The following is a 16,682-nucleotide window of genomic DNA, read 5'->3' as shown; positions in this document are numbered from 1 at the left end:
CATTGATCCGGAGTATGTGGAACTGATGACACAAATTGTCACATGGTCAATGTTTTTTAAGGTCAAATATGTACTGTTAAGTACTTGATCACATGGGAATGATGGGAGGCCGTGGATCTAGTGTGAAAGAGAATGGAGAAGGGAGTTTCAAACTTTGACAGATATCGTCACATTGTCCTAATTTTTCATACTATGTTATAAATTAAGAACACTCTTTCCGTTTTTCACCAACCCACTGAAATAGGATTATCTTATTTTGATTTTTTATTTGACGGAACAACGTTATATGATGGCCTTGTTTGGCAATTAGTTGTTAAGTTAGCTGTTTGTATTAGTTTTGGTTAGTTGGTTGAATTAGCTGCTTGTGTAAAGTGTTTGGTAATTTAGATGTTAGTTGCTAATGTGTAAAATGACCATTAAGGGTATTGGCATAAAATGATGTAGGTTGGTAAGGGTTGTAATTTTGAAAATATTAGGACAAGATTATCATTTTACACCTACTTCTTCAAACCTCTAATGCAAAAAGCTCTTGTATTGAGCTTTTTCAAAATTAGTTTTCAAACCAAAACTCTCTTCCAAACCTACTCTAACCACTGTCATTGGCCTTTTGAAGTGGTTAAACTTCTAATTCACCTCAAAAGCTCACTTTTTTCCAAACACCTCATAACCAAACACCTCATAACCAAACACCTCATAACCAAACACCCCCTATATCATGTATGTTTGGAAACTCGATCGTAATCTACTTATAATAACTCATTTATTTGAGGAGTACTGTACTTAAAAATTATTTACGTGACAACTATATCCGAACAGAAGAAACACTTTGTTTTGGCCTCAAGGTATTTTGTTACTTTCAAAATCTATGGTCCTCCAAAGATAATCCACCCAACTGTTTGCAATTTGTATTATTAAAAGCAATACAATATGTCAATATCCTATAATTCTATAAAGATATTGACACTGACCTTTTTCTGACACATGGATTCTCTGCATCTTGTTATTATTATATGCAAATTGCAAACTATACAATGATTTTGGTAAGCTGTCTTTAGTTGACTTTTCCACTGTATATTATCATGCATATGCAGTTTTTCTGTTCTGTAACTTCTTCAATTTTTTTTATATGCTGTCAATTTTATGCTCAAAAGAATCTGCTAAACCATGTTTAGCTACTTGTTTCAGTTCATCACTATAGCTCTATGTACATGGATTCACCCACTGTTAACCTCGGCATCTTCATTTCAACCAACCTCAGATCCTCCCATTTCAAAACCTGGTTGTCAGGACATCTGTGGAAATGTCACCATTCCATACCCATTTGGAGTAGGAAGCAATTGCTACCACACCCTACCATACGCGGTTACCTGCAACACCTCTTTGTCACATCCAAGACTTTTCCTGAACAAGTATAACCTCGAGATTGAACAGATAAACATTCATACAAAGTTCCATTTAGATCAAAACACTATTACAGTAAATACTCCATTGCAGAGGATCTGCAACACTCGAGATGCAAACATAAGCAGTATCGATCTCAGTGGAACTCCTTACTCGTTTTCATCAGACAATTCTGTTTTTGTTGGCGGTTGTGGGAGTAGCGCCCTTGTGTTGGACAGAAACAATAACATCTTAGGTGGGTGTACATCAGTTTGTAATAACAGTCATATGATAACAGATGACTGCATTGGTCGCGGGTGTTGCAGATTTGATCTTCCTTCTTCAATTGAGTTTTATCGCGTAAACATTTTCAACTTTGGTGGTAATTGCACAAATGCAATGCTGGTAAACATGAGTTCACCCATTATCAGTAAAGCTGTTGATCCGAGTCTGTTTGAGGTTGCAGTAGTTCCGACTGTACTGGAATGGACACCCGGAAACATAACAAACCCGGGTGATGACCCGAACATAGATTGTCAGGGTTCTGCAGATGGATATGATTGTTACTGTAATTATGGGACTTCAGGGAATCCTTATCTTCCTTATGGTTGCCAAGGTAAGCGTAAATGATTCATACTTTTTCAGATAATTAGATATAAATCATCTGAATGTTTTTAATTTTTTATAATCTGCTGCAAAATTGGAATTTCTGATTATGTTTCAGTTTGTTTTTCAATTTGATTAGTGCCATCAGAATGCAAGGAGTGTAAACTAGGGTGCATCCAACAAGAAAACCATTATGTTTGTGTCCGAAACAATTCTGAAGATAAAGCTTATAACCGGCTTGTTCTTTTGGTTCTTCTTGGTGGTAAGCATTACAAACTTGGTGTTCTGCTAGTTAATTTAAAATTTAAATCAAGGAGTAGCATTTAGGCCACCATTAACCGAATAAAGATTCCAACAAGATAGAAGTAAAAAATTAATAATACTATGGGTGCGTTCTCTTCAATTTATAACACCTTATTTAAATAAGTTTCAGATCTAATAAGTTTAGGTAATTTCTAATAAGGTCGTCTTATATGTTCCAATAAAATCTAATTATTTTAATATAAGAAGTAAATATTAATTACTTTATTACTCCGTAGTTTATAGTTGTTAGTAATGGTTTTGCAATTAACTATTGTTCTAAGGGCTAAAAGTTAGAAATCATCAACTAAACTTTAAATCAGGTCTAATAAAGTCCAAAAAGGTCTTATTTGGTTCTATAAGTTAATAAGGTCTTACAAGGTCATATAAGGTCTTGTAAATCAAATAAGTTCAGGTAAGTTTAGATAAGTTCAGGTCTTATAAGTCGAAGATAACGCAACCTATGTTTGTGGTTTGTCATGCATTTCTGGACTTAGGAAACTGACTCACTGCATATACAAGTATACAACTGTATAGCGAGCCTTAAAAATGCTTCTTGCTGAATTTTCATGCAGGTTCAATTGTTGGCTTAATGTTGTGTACTGGCAACATAAGCTGCATATACCTTTGTATCAAGAGAAGGAAGCATATGAAAATGAAGGAGAAATTCTTCCAACAAAACGGAGGTTTTTTGTTGAAACAACAAATATCTCTGAACCAAAGTGGCAACAATGATACAACAAAAATATTTACTGCTCAAGAGTTGAGAGAAGCAACCAACAATTACAGTAAACAAAATATTCTAGGACAAGGTGGTTTTGGTACAGTCTATAAGGGGATTTTACCAAATGACCAAGTAGTTGCAATCAAAAAATCAATGGTAAGTGATCAGAGTCAAGTCGAGCAGTTCATCAACGAGGTGGTAATCCTAAGTCAGACGAACCACAGAAACGTGGTAAAACTCTTAGGTTGTTGTTTGGAGATTCAAGTACCCTTATTGGTTTATGAATTCGTCTCTAATGGAACTCTCTTCGAACACATACACAGTGATGATGCGCGTTGGCTGTCATGGGAAAACTGTCTGAGAATTTCAACTGAGGCAGCTAATGCAATTGCTTATCTTCACTCTGCAGCTTCAATGCCTATAATTCACAGAGATATTAAGTCATCCAACATACTCTTGGATGATAATTTCACTGCAAAAATAGCGGATTTTGGAGTCTCAAGACTAGTCCCCATTGATCAAACTCAAGTTACAACCTTAGTTCAAGGGACTTTTGGGTATCTTGATCCTGAATACTTTCTGACAAGCCGTCTGTCTGAAAAGAGTGATGTCTACAGTTTCGGAGTAGTTCTTGTTGAACTGTTAACAAAGAGGAAACCAATTTCATGGGAGACTGGGATGGAAGATAGAAACTTAGCTATGATTTTCATTAGTTCAGTAAAAAACAATCAGTTTTTTGATATTCTTGAGCCTCAACTCGTGAAGGAAGCATCTGAGGAACAGCTTATCAGTATTGGAAATCTTGTTGAGAAATGTTTTAAGTGTTAAAGGAGAAGATAGGCCATCCATGAAGGATGTTGCAAGAGTGTTAGAAGAAGTAGCTAATCAAAGCAACAATGAAATCCATGAAATGTCAAGTGAACAACGGCCTGTTCAGCCTGCCATAGAACAGGATTCATCGCGCCAGTTCAAATTTTGAGGAAGATTTGTTTATTTAGACGTGCTCTCCTTGGTAGCTTGTTATGAAAATTTCTTTCATTCAAATGTAAATACTACGGAGTAGTTTAGAGAATAGTGACTATGAGAGTATGTGTTGTTGCAAGGGTTACTTATTTACAGCTCCAATTCAGGACTTTAGGATGCAGGGGTATGTTATGTAAATTATCAGAAATTTAACAGATCTCAGACACATACAAAATCTGATTTTCTGAGCAGAATGCATAATTTTTTGGTTATTTTCGAACTTTATTTGCGTTTGAGTTCATGTATTCTGTATTTTACAAGTAAGAACAGTCCTGCAAGTAGTTTTTCAGTTTCCTGTTGAGCATCTTGCGTATGTTGATTTTGTAAATTAGTAACCAATACCGATGAATCCGTCAGTATTAGGACAAAGTTAATAGAACTTTCCTTAGCCCAACCATTCCAACAACGATGATAATGTTATTGTAGGGGAAGAAATCGCAAGTTATTATTACTACTAGACTACTCGTAATAGAGGATATCTAAGGATATATACACGGTTTTTTTTTTTTTTTTTTTTTCTTTTTATGGTGTCGAATGAGCCGCAAGGACAATACATACGTATATTGAATGAATGGATTGTATCTGTATCCATATAAAACCGAAGACAAAATATTGTGCTTGTACCCAACACTTCTAATAAAGATCGACCAATTTATTTTTTCTTGGAAGGGCAAGTTGCATGAAAGGCATGGAAAGCTATAGTTCTCGGGTTAAAAATAGCGATGCAATACAATGCCAAGAAAGCTATAGTTCTTGTGGTCGTATGTGATTTCTTGGAGGTTGATATGGGTCTTTCTTGGGAATGATTGCCCGTGAGTAGGGATGTCAATAGGGCGGGGTGGATGCGGATGTAGGTCATTCCATCCCCATTCCCACCTAAAATTTTCATCCTATCTCCGCCCCATCACCCATGGCGGGTACAAAATTCATCCCAATCACCGTCCCAACGGGTGTAAATTAAAATTCATCCCCGCTCCACTACCCAACTGGTTATCCATCCCCGTCTTATCCCCGCTTCATACCCGTGCTAATACCCGCCTAATTTTTTTTATTTAGCAAAAATTTGCCATATATACGGAGCAATGAAAGTTAACTTTAGAAAAAAAAAAAATACCTTATGAATAAAGTAACATATATAATAAAAAAGAATACTCGTCATAACAAAAAAAAAAATCAAAACAAAAAACTTGAAAGTCTCACCTAAATACCTATTATCACCTAAAGATGAAATTAAATCTAAATTCACCCCATCATCGATGGCAGGTATGAAGCGGGGCGAGTAGTGATGGATCAGAGCAAGTGGGGATGGGGTGGGGCGGGCGGGGATGGGGCGGGTTCAATGCAAAATCCACACCAACCCCATCACCCATGGCGGGTACGATTTTATACTCATCCCCGCCCCATCACCCGCCAAACCTACCTCCATCCCCGCCTATTTGGGGCGGATGTGGGACGGATCTCCCGAGAAATCCGCCCCACTGACAACCCTACCCGTGAGACTCTTTCGATTAGTAGTTGGTTTGGTTATGTTATTTTATTCATGTTTTAGGGGATCAATGACTCACTTTAAACCCACTCGAATTCTCTATACAAGTAGAGTAGGGAGTTGTCCAAGTGTGATTGAGAATGTAATTGTCAACAATTTTTGTTTGACTAATTATGAAAACTAGAAGCGTGGCCGTTTCCCTCAGGATTAATATTATTCTATAATTTAATTAACAGAAAGAGGATTAATAAAGACGGTTTGGCCGAGTGGTCTAAGGCGCCAGAATCAGGCTCTGGTCCGAAAGGGCGTGGGTTCAAATCCCACAGCCGTCATTTTTTACCATTAATAACTTTTAATTTTCATAAATAATCTGCTTATGTAGTGTAGCTTCATTTCCTTTTGTCCACTTTTCCTATTCTCAATTTAGTTAAATTTAGGCAAAGTTTTCAAAAAAAGCCTTATAAAATTAAGCGTTCGTGAGAAATCACCTTATAAAATTGAGCTTTCAACCCACGTACTTTTTAACATTGGCTTTACATAAAATGTAAAGAAACAAAAGAAAATAAATAAATTATTCTTTAGGTGTTGAGGTATAGTAAACACATTGTCTATTTTTTTTTTTACTATTTGTAGTTATTTTATAAAGTTATTAAGTAAGCTAAGGACCTGTTCTTTTGAACTTTATTGCAGTTCCATTCAGTTCAGTTCAACTTCTTTCAGTTCAAAAGAACGGATTCATCTATCTTTGTAATTAATTTTATTCTTGATATTGCAATTAAAATTGAAAATTATTATATATATATATATATATATATATATATATATATATATATATATAGGACCAGGTTCTGGTGAGAACCTCCCTTAAAATGAGAACCTCCTTAAAGTGGGAACCTCTCATCACCGTCCGATTAAACCAAAATTAACGGATGAGATCGAATCTTTACCAATCTAACTCCCGATCACCTTTGCTTCCAAAATCCAAACACACGCGTTTCTCTCTCCTCTTTCCCAAAATAATATCAACGACTTTCTCTCTCTTACTCTACTAAGAAATCGACTGCGAATTCGGTCTCTTCAGTTTGCTGTGAAATTACCATTGATAATGGTAAGAGTTGCAAATCAGTCACAGTCGGTGTCTAGGTTTTTAATTTCTGAAGTTTCATTGCAAAATTATTTTTATCTTCAATATGATGCTCGAATTAGGTTTTCACCACCTAGCTTCTTTCTCTAATTCCTAAAGTTTGATGTGCGATTTCAGCTTAAACTTGCAAGTTCGTCTCTAATTGTTGTCAATTCGACCATAATTTCGTGAATTCACTCCAAAGTTTCTCAAAGATAGAAGTAAAGATGCTAAGGGTTAATTATTTTAATTAAAGGCTAATTCGAATTAAACACTAACGGCGTTAGACTTCCGTTAAGTCTAGGGGCATTTGGTGCACATTAGTTTAAATAGGGGTATATTATGTATTTTGAAACACGCGGGTGTATTTGGTGCATTACGCGAAACCTCGAGAACATTTCATGAAAAACCCGTTATTTTTATGCTTCGGCTCGGCCCGAACCCGACACGGACCACCTTTTGATCGGGTCTAGAACTCATGAACTGCCCATTTGTGTTTTTGAAACTCAATCACTCGTAGAACTCGAGTTAAATCCGTTTTTCAAAATTAACTTTGTCACAGATTGTGGAATTAAAGGTAATCATTTGTCGAAGCATGCTTGAATGACATCTCCTTACCAATCTTCCATAATCTTACACATCTCCGGTTAACTTTATTTAATGTGTATCCAAGAACTCGGGTTCCGATTTGTTTGTTAAGTAATACTTCCTACGTTCATAAATACTCGTAACGTTTGACATTTTTACACTATTCACATTGTTTAGAGATTGGTCGATTTCGATTATGTTCACTATTAATTCTATATTAGCATGTTGTAATAGTCTACAATACTTTAGACCTGGTAAAATAAGGGTGAAACTAATTGCTAAAAAAAACAAGTAGTTTTTCCTGTTTCATCTGCTTACTTTCTGTTTGGCCTTTTGTATTTTACTATGAACAAGAGAAATTCAATAGTTAATTGATGATAGACCTGTAATTTACCACAAACTGAATTAACCCGAAAATAATTTATTATAACCCGACCTGTCGCACTAGTTTGACAGGTCTAGTCAATGGTAATTTTAGATGAAAGGAACCACAATTTTTACTACTCGTAATAAAGGATATGTAAAGGTATGTATACTTTTTTATGGTTTAGGTGCGAATGAGCCACAAAGGAAATACATATATCCTCTTTATGCTTATAAAATGGGAGCGGAAATATTGTGCTTGTGAGATCCTTTTGATTAGTTATTTTTGTTATTGTTTTAAGGAGGTTAATCTAGCAGCTCATTTTACGGTTCAGCGTAACCCACTCATATTCTCTACCCCGAGTATGGGTAGGAAGTCAGTCCAAATATGATTAAGAATTAATTGCTACCGATTTTTGTTTGACTAATAATGAAATTATAAGCCTGTGACAGTTCAAACTTCAGTTCAAGAAATAGGGGCAAAGAAAAAAGGACAAAAAAAAGGGAAAAGTAGTACGTAATTATAATAAATATTTGCTATATAATTTAATTAACAGTAATAAGAATCATCATGACGGTTTGGCCGAGTGGTCTAAGGCGCCAGATTTAGGCTCTGGTCCGAAAGGGCGTGGGTTCAAATCCCACAGCCGTCATTCTTTTTCATTTATTATTTATAATTTTATGTAGTGTAGTTTCATTTCATTTTGTAATCTTTTCCTTTTCTCAATTGTAGACTGTTAAATTTAGGCAAATTTGTGAAAATTGACTTGTAAAATTGAGCGTTCGTAAGATATTACCTTATAAAATTAGGCTTTCGCGATAAGCTATCTTATAATTAACAATAATGTTGTAATTAACTCTACCTAACTTATAAATATGTTATGTTGTAAGATACAATCTTTTGTCGGATTTTGATCATCGATTCAAAATTTCGGGGTTGGCTTTACTAGATGCATCTTACGGGAAAGTGGTAATTAAATGACACGTGAGATGTATATGGTAAAGTTAATCCCGCTATTTTGAGTCAACGTCGATTTGTAATTCGGGAAAAAAATAATATCTTATAATTTTCTTTAAAGGTAGTTAATTACAACATTGTTTTTATAAAGTAGTGTTTAACAAAAAGACGATTAATAAGGTATTTTTTGCTAAATTGTCATAAATTTAAGCATGTTATAGGTTTATTAAGGCCTTTATGGGGACTTGTAGAAGCCTTAGAGGGTGCTTTTGGGAATCTCGGGAAAGGGGTACTTTCGTGTTATTAGGGGTGAAGATGATTGTGGGGCTGAACGAAGCCGGCCCATGACAAGCCCACTCTGCATCATGTCTGGTCAGGTCAGGCCAGGTCAAAAAGTTCAAAACAGGACCCAGCCCATAGGTTGTCGTGTCGAGCAGCGCAGTCGTGCCTAATCCTAATTTTACTAAATTTAGCGTGCTTTATCGTGTCGGGTCGAACCATGTCGTGTTTTCTCCAAAAAAAATGCTACTCAGGCTCAGTCCACGACTTCGTGCTCATATAAGACCGTACTTCTTTCATGTCCATATTAGGCCAAGATTTTTTTGTGTTGGGTCGGATCGAGCCTCCAGCCGGCCCAAAGCCATCTCTAATTAGGGGTTGTGAATTTCATGATTGATCAATACAGAAGATACGATAATTTGTTGTTTTGGAATTTTTAAATTTGTAATTTGTTATTCGGTAGATACTAATAGGGGTGTTCATCGGTCCAAACTCGGATCGGATCGGACCGGATCGACCTGGACCGGATCAAAGACCGGAACTTTGATATTTAAGACCCGAAGCCAGACCAATTATGCTTGGACCGCACCTGGACCGGACCGGTTTGGACCGTGTTAGACCTATTTCTAAATATTCCACTTGTACATATACATTGAAATTAGAGCTGAGAGTGATGGATAGCTCAGTTGGTTAGAGCTTCTATCCCGGTTCCAGGTGATCCTGGGATCGATTCTCATTCCTGCCCTTGTGGCTCATTCGAACCAAAAAAAGAACATTGAAATTAGAGCTGATCAACATGGACCCGACCCACTGGCCTGGCCCGAAAAATTTCGGGTTTTGGGCAGAATATTTCGGCCCGATGTTCGGACTCGGTCCGACCCAGACTTTTAAAAAAAACCGGGCTTTGGGAAACGTAAAACAATACTTTTAGTTATAAATTTGTCCCTGCCCGAAATTGGCTTGAAAAGCATGCTATTTTAGCCCTAAATAGTGGGTTTTGGGCACACAAAATTGGCCCGAAGCTTGGCCCGACCCGGCCGAGCCCGACATAATGGGCATATTTTATGCTCTCGGTCTCACACGCCTTTTGATCAGGTCTAATTGAAATCATTCTCTATGTTCATTACATGCTCAATGAGTGTTGATTAGGGTGTACAATGAGCACTGTACACCTAGATATATAATCAAAATATTAATGTTAAGTTATAAACATATAATTTACGTAGCATGTAATATGTTTTTTATTGTAGCTAATTTTATTCTATTTTTATTCTTTTCACATTTTTAATTTTAAAAAAAGAATTGTAAGGACGCACCAGAAAATGATACATGTCATTTCTGATGCGTCTTTTAATATACAGTAATAGATAGATAAATAATACAGATCACACATTACTAATATCATCCACAATGTACTCATTTAAATGAACTTGTCCGTTTCATAATCTAGAACAAGCAATAATAATCATCAAGACGGTTTGGCCGAGTGGTCTAAGGCGCCAGATTTAGGCTCTGGTCCGAAAGGGCGTGGGTTCAAATCCCACAGCCGTCATTTTTTCCATTTTTTTTTAAATTTTTAATTTCATAAATAAAGATAAATTCTTGCGTAGTTGATCTGCTTAAGTGGTGTATCTTAATTTCTTTTTGTCCTCTTTTTCTTCTCTCAATTGTAGATTGTTAAATTTAGTCAAATTTGTCAAAAAACTATCCTATACACTCGGGCTTTTGCGAAACTACCTTATAAAATTGAGCTTTCACGATAAACTACCTTATAAAATTGGACTTTCGCGATAAACTACCTTATAAAATTGGGCTTTCGTGAGAAACTAACTTATACCAATAATGTTGTAATTAATTTCTTATAGAAATTTTATGTTGTAAAATACTAGTCGCAAGTTGCGACAACATTTATTGTCATAATCTTACGTGTCGGAGTTTAATTAATACAAATAGATGCCACGTAGATTATGCGTCATCAGAATATTTTTACTATCAATTCAATATTTTTACTATGAAAATATATGAATAAGCTAGTCGGTATGAAGAAGGAAATAAATTAAATTATTAAGATTTTCCTACCTTTTTTGTAACATGTATAATATGTTATATAGAGTATAAGTTAAATATTTTAATTTTCAATTTAAATTGTGACACATAAGCCTGTCATGTTATCATTGTGACAAGATTTAAAGGTCGCATGTTGCGACCTTTATCATTTTTAAAGATACTATATTTGGTCGGATATTGAACATCGATTCAAAATTTCAGAGTTGGCTTTACTAGTTGTATCTCGCGAAATTCAAAATTTCATGTTGTAATAGACTATCTTTGGTCGTATGTTAATCTCTATTAACATCCTATACTTGGTTAGCTATTCTTCACAAATTAACCAGTAAAGATTGACTTGTTGTATGGAACTTTCCTATATATTATAATTTTATTGAAGTTGTTTATGAGATTTAGAGACAGATAAATCAACTGATTTTTGAGGGAAGATTTGACAGTCAGCAAAATATCATTAATTATGTCATTTGTAGAGTTAATATTAGGTGTACATATGTAATTAGTGAGCAATTTCTTCAACTAGTTTCTATGGTGTTAGCCTAGGTTGTTTGTTATATGGCAGATGAGGTGTTATTTCTCTAACCTTTCAGGTGGGGGAAGAAACACTAATGCTTTTTCATGCCTAGGAGTTTTGGTGGTTGTTATTTTGGTGCATCTTTATTCTTCTTTTTTCTATTTTGGTAAGTAACAAATTTCTTTTACTTGCCAAATAAAACTCTCTAAGCTACACAAATCATCTACGGGCTTCCTTATTAGGAGGCGTTTGTTTGGGGTTTCAACAAAGAAAAAGGCAATCAACTCTCTTAATTCGCCTTTTATTTTTATTTTTGTATCAATTTAATAATTCTCTTTACCTCTTTCATTCCTCCACTTCCCTCTACCATGATTTTAGGGGGCGTTTGGTTCGCAGAGGGTAAAGGAAATGGAATCAACAAAGGGAAAGAAAGAGAATGGGAATGAATCCCTTTGATTTAGAATATTGTTTGGGTGGAACAAATAAAATGACAAAAATGCAGAGAAAAAAACGAAAGAAGGAAATTAAACCCAACAAAGAAGAAACCAAAGAAAAACCAACGACAACCCGCCTCTTCTCCCTCGCCGCCGCTTCTCCCTCGCCGCTTCTTCTCCCTTGCCGCCGCCTCCTTCCCCTTCCTTTTCTCACACACGCCGCCTCCTTCCTCTTCCTTTTCTCACATTTTCTCACATTTTCATGGGCGAATTTGAGGTTTTAGTGGTCTAATTCGACCATGAAAATTCCAGATATGGAGTTTTTATGGTCGAATTTGACTATTTAAAGCCATGATTATGGAGTTTTTGGATGAAGATCGAAGCGACAACGGAGGTGGTGGAGGTTTCGGAGCAGGAGATCGAAGCGGCGGCGGAGGTGTTGGAGGTTTCGGAACAGGAAGTGGAAGCGGCCGTGGAAGGGGTGGCGGCGGTGAACAGTCCGGCGGCGGAGGTAGTAGTGGTCTGGTGGGTTGAAGGTCTAGGGTTAGAGGAGGGAGAGAGTGGGTGGGGAAGTGAAGGGGGAAAGGAATGGGAAAGTGTAAGGGGGGTGGGGAATGAGTATGGAGGGTTTTGGGGTAAACTTAATAATGAAAAGGGGTAAAGGGAATGAAGAAATAGGAATAACAAACAACAACAAAGGGAATGATATCCTCTCATTCCCATTTCCTTTGATTATTATCCCCAACCAAACGCCGATCTTCCCATAGGGAATCATTCTGTCCCCATAACTTCTCTTCACCCAACAAAGTCTCTATCAAGGGCACAATTGAACATGTACTAGGTGGGCGATCATACAAATCCATAAACATTACATAATAAAGGCCACATATTACAATATGTAATAACAATCCATTGAATACGAAGAAATGTGGTGGATTATTGGCTAATGCAACCAGCCACTCTGCACATGGTTGGGAGTGGAGGTGACAACCAACTAGGTTGATTTGTCTGGGGTGAGTTGGGATGGAAAATCTAAACATGTAACTTATCCGAGATTGGATAAGTATTGATCTAACTAACGGGTTAAATCATGTTAACTATAATGTCGAACTATGTTGTGTCTTTACGTAAATTATATTAATAAGTAAAAAATGACTGAGGTCCAAAAGTAGGATCCATATTTAATTTATTGATGCCTCAACTGGGCATAAATAAAAGATAAATAAAGATGACAATCATTTGGATTGTGTTGTTTATGAGTTTGATGGGTTACATGTAGACCTGGTTAACGGGCGGGTCGGGTCATGGTCGGTGCGGGTCAAAAGAGGGTCGGGTATTGAAAGGGTCATTTTTAGCGGGTCGATAATGGGCGGGTCAAAAGCGGGTCGCGGGTCAATAGCGGGTCATTAGTGGGCGGGTCAATAAACGAGCAATGAAAAATGAAAAACAAAAGAGCCATGTGCAAGTACAAGTAAATACGAAGCTATACACGTATTTTTTTGTATCATTACTATTTTAATTTTCAAAATAATTGCAGTATAAGTTTGACCCTATAATGACCCTGTCCAATAAGAGCCCTGCCCAATAAAATCCCTATTAACTTGACCCTAACCCTATATATATTGGACTACCCTGTCCAATAACCAGGTCTAGTTACATGATGTGTTTACCTAGTTTGTGTTGCAAAAATTCAACCTAAACCCTACCAACCAGAAATCGAACTAAGTTTGTGTGCTGAGTTGTAACCTATTCAAACTCGACTGACTCATCACCCATATTGTGTCGTGATAGTTTCGTTTAGTCCGATCCAGTTGCCACCTATAGTTGGGAGTAACGGTACACGATTGAAAAACGAATGAGCGGTAAATCGAATTGCCTAAATTTAGACCTGGTCAAACGGCGGGCCGGGCCGGGCTTGGGCATAAAAAATCAGCCCGCTATGTCGGGCCGGGCCAAGATTCGGGCCAATTTTTTGTGCCCAAACCCGCTATTTCCGGGCCTAAAATACCGGGCTTTTCGGGCCATTTTCGGGTCGGGCCAAATTTATAACTAAAGAGTGTATTTTTGTGTTTCCCTAACCCGCCCAAAAAAACAAAAATTTCAGGCAGGGCCGGATCGGGCACGGAAAACGGGCCTGAAAATTCTGCCCAAACCCGCAAAAATTTCGGGCGGGCAGGGCCGGGCTCGTCTTGATCAGGTCTACCTAAATTTCATAGTTCCAAAAAATATAGAATCATGTATGAGTTTAATCGAACTAATCATCCAAAACCCAAAATAAAAAGTTACACGGAAATTTGAAAAATTCAATCGTATATGAATAAATACGACAAGCAAGTTAACAAAAAAAAAGAGCGATAAACTTGCATGTATAATTGAATTTGTTTTGTTCTTCGTAAATGATTTTATGTAACTTTGTAAATGATTTTTTTATAACTTTGTAGGGGTTTCATGTACTTGAATATTTTATTAGTAAGAATATTCGTAAATGTTAAATTTTGTTAGGTAAAAGTAATTATTATGGAGAAATTTTTCTATGATTACAAAGTATCTATCTTCTGATTTATCTACATGAAAAGCAAATATGGTATTGCACAATATGTTCTGCTGCATACATTTGGGATGATCACTCATTTCCATGTAAATACAATAGAATGTTTATGCATCCACAAAGGAAGGGGAAAATGTTCGCTTTTTGTTGAGAAAACACGCATATATATTCGCTTTCTCGGGCGATGAGATGTCAAGGATCGACCCTAGTATCATGGTGTACAGACTAAACATCAACACAGAGGTCAGACCAGTCAGGCAGAAGAAAAGAAACTTCTCAGCAGAGAAAATTGCAGTCATACAAAAAGAGGTTAACAACTTGTTGGCAGCAGAATTCATATAGGAATGTGATTATCCATAATGGCTAGCCAGCGTAGTAACGGTGAAGAAAAGCAATGACCAAGTGGAAAATGTGTGTGGACTTCATGAATATAAACTAGACATGCCCAACAGATTGTTCCACTTCACAGTAAATTATTTTATGTAAATTGTAAATGCTTTTTTATAATTTTGTAGGGGTTTCATGTATTTGGATATTTTATTAGCAAGAACGATTCGTAAATGCTAATTTTTTTTAGCTGAAGAGTAGTACTTATGGAGAAAGTTTTATTGTATAACTTTAAATTTTCCTCTAATCATAGGTACGTGCATGAATATTTTTCAAAAAAGTTTTGAGTTCAATACTCTTTTTCAAAAGTGGTCTAACCCTTTATTTACCAAACAAAATCAGTAACATTTTAAGATTAACCTATGATCATAGCGAACATTTAATAAGTGCGTCAATTAGAAACGATACAACCATCAAGTAACACAATCTGCCAAAATTTGATTAAATGCAAAAATAAAGAATAATCAACCACAAATACTCAAGCTAGAGATCATTGGGAAAGGGTGAGCTTTATATAGAGAACCCAGAGTTGGGAAATGAGTTTTTCTTTTGCATACGTAGAATTATATATATGCGATAAAAAACAATAATTTAAAATTAGATCAAATTTGAAAACTTATTTTGTAAATTATAGACGTCTATCCTTTTGTTGGTTTATTTTTTTCTTCTCATTTTGTTCCATTAATATTAATATTAGTATAATATGTTTTATGTTAATATGTTTCATTTGTAGAGAGTACTTATTTATAACAAATAATATTTAGATAAATAAATCAAGGTCTATTTGATATAATTAGTAGTTACATCATGTGTAAATTCAAATCAATGAGGTGTAACTTACAATAAATATTATAAATTTAAATAAAAGTTATTTACGAGTAATATTGATTATGCCATTAATGTTTTAACCTATTATAATAATTATGCCATTAATGTTTTAACCTATTATAATAATTGTGCATTGGCGGAACCAAGGGGGATTGGATCGGAGTGGGCCATGGCTTCCCTATGGTACAAAATAAAAATTAAATGTGCATATGGTATCTATTGCTTTTATGTGTCTCATTTGGTTTACCATGGGTGAATTTGCCGATCCTTGTGTATAAGGGGTCTTCTGTTCGAATCTTGATGTCCAACTTCTATAGGAGGTACGTTCCTCCATGGGGCTAATGGTATTTGCTACAACTCTTTGGTGGTCATGGGAGGGGAAGAGACAACCGTTATTTTGGGAGGATTGTTGATATCCCCTCGATCAGCCGGGGTTTGTATTAGCTATGGTGAGTATATATGATTAAGAAGGTTATGGATCACAATTAGGACGTGGAAAAGGAAAATGGAAGGGGTACTAGAGGGATAATTTAAGGTCATTGTGGTGAGTTATATGATATGTTTTCAGCTAAGTGTACATGGTACTTGTTCGTGCATAAGGCAGAATTACTTGTTGTCCATCGAAAGATATAAGTAATGGTTGACTTGGAGGTAGTAGCTCGGTTCCTAGTAGATCAAGTACGAACCTCTTCTCCTTACTATCATATCATCAAAAGGTGTAATCGACAAAGCAAACGAGAGACTCAATGTATGGAACTCGCTTTTCCTTTCCCAGGCAGGAAGGCTCACCCTCATCAACTCAATGTATTGGAAGAAAAAGCAAGGGACGTGGGGGTGGAGAGGGCTAAAATGGGGCCTGGAATTGATTGCGGATGGAAGCTATTGGAATATAGGGGATGGCTTGAAAGCGAAATGCAAACACCCTTGGATCCAGGGGAATAAACCCTTACGGAAAAATGCCACTACAGAATGGTTGGAAAAACCGGTGAGGAACCTGATGGATGCGAACAATAACTGGGACTGGAGTATCATCAACAATCTAATGGAAGAGAACTCTTCTTCTGATATCCAACTTCT

At 36.3% G+C, this 16,682-nt stretch overlaps 3 non-coding genes and 1 pseudogene across 3 annotated transcripts; all 4 read left to right on the top strand.

Moving 5' to 3' along the window:
• Positions 1-1,022: 1,022 nt before the first annotated feature.
• On the top strand, positions 1,023-4,315 carry LOC110805121 (putative wall-associated receptor kinase-like 16; annotated as a pseudogene).
• Positions 4,316-5,771: 1,456 nt separating this feature from the next.
• TRNAL-CAG (transfer RNA leucine (anticodon CAG)) lies at positions 5,772-5,851 on the top strand. The gene has a single exon. It is a non-coding gene; the product is annotated as a tRNA-Leu (tRNA).
• Positions 5,852-8,166: 2,315 nt separating this feature from the next.
• TRNAL-UAG (transfer RNA leucine (anticodon UAG)) lies at positions 8,167-8,246 on the top strand. The gene has a single exon. It is a non-coding gene; the product is annotated as a tRNA-Leu (tRNA).
• A 2,056-nt stretch (positions 8,247-10,302) lies between these two features.
• TRNAL-UAG (transfer RNA leucine (anticodon UAG)) lies at positions 10,303-10,382 on the top strand. The gene has a single exon. It is a non-coding gene; the product is annotated as a tRNA-Leu (tRNA).
• The last annotated feature ends 6,300 nt before the right edge of the window (positions 10,383-16,682 follow it).

The sequence above is a fragment of the Spinacia oleracea genome, chromosome 4 (genome assembly GCF_020520425.1).
Source record: "Spinacia oleracea cultivar Varoflay chromosome 4, BTI_SOV_V1, whole genome shotgun sequence".
NCBI classification, from domain to species: domain Eukaryota; kingdom Viridiplantae; phylum Streptophyta; class Magnoliopsida; order Caryophyllales; family Amaranthaceae; genus Spinacia; species Spinacia oleracea.
Note: the sequence above shows the minus strand (reverse complement) of the source record. Positions and strands in the feature narration are given on the sequence as shown.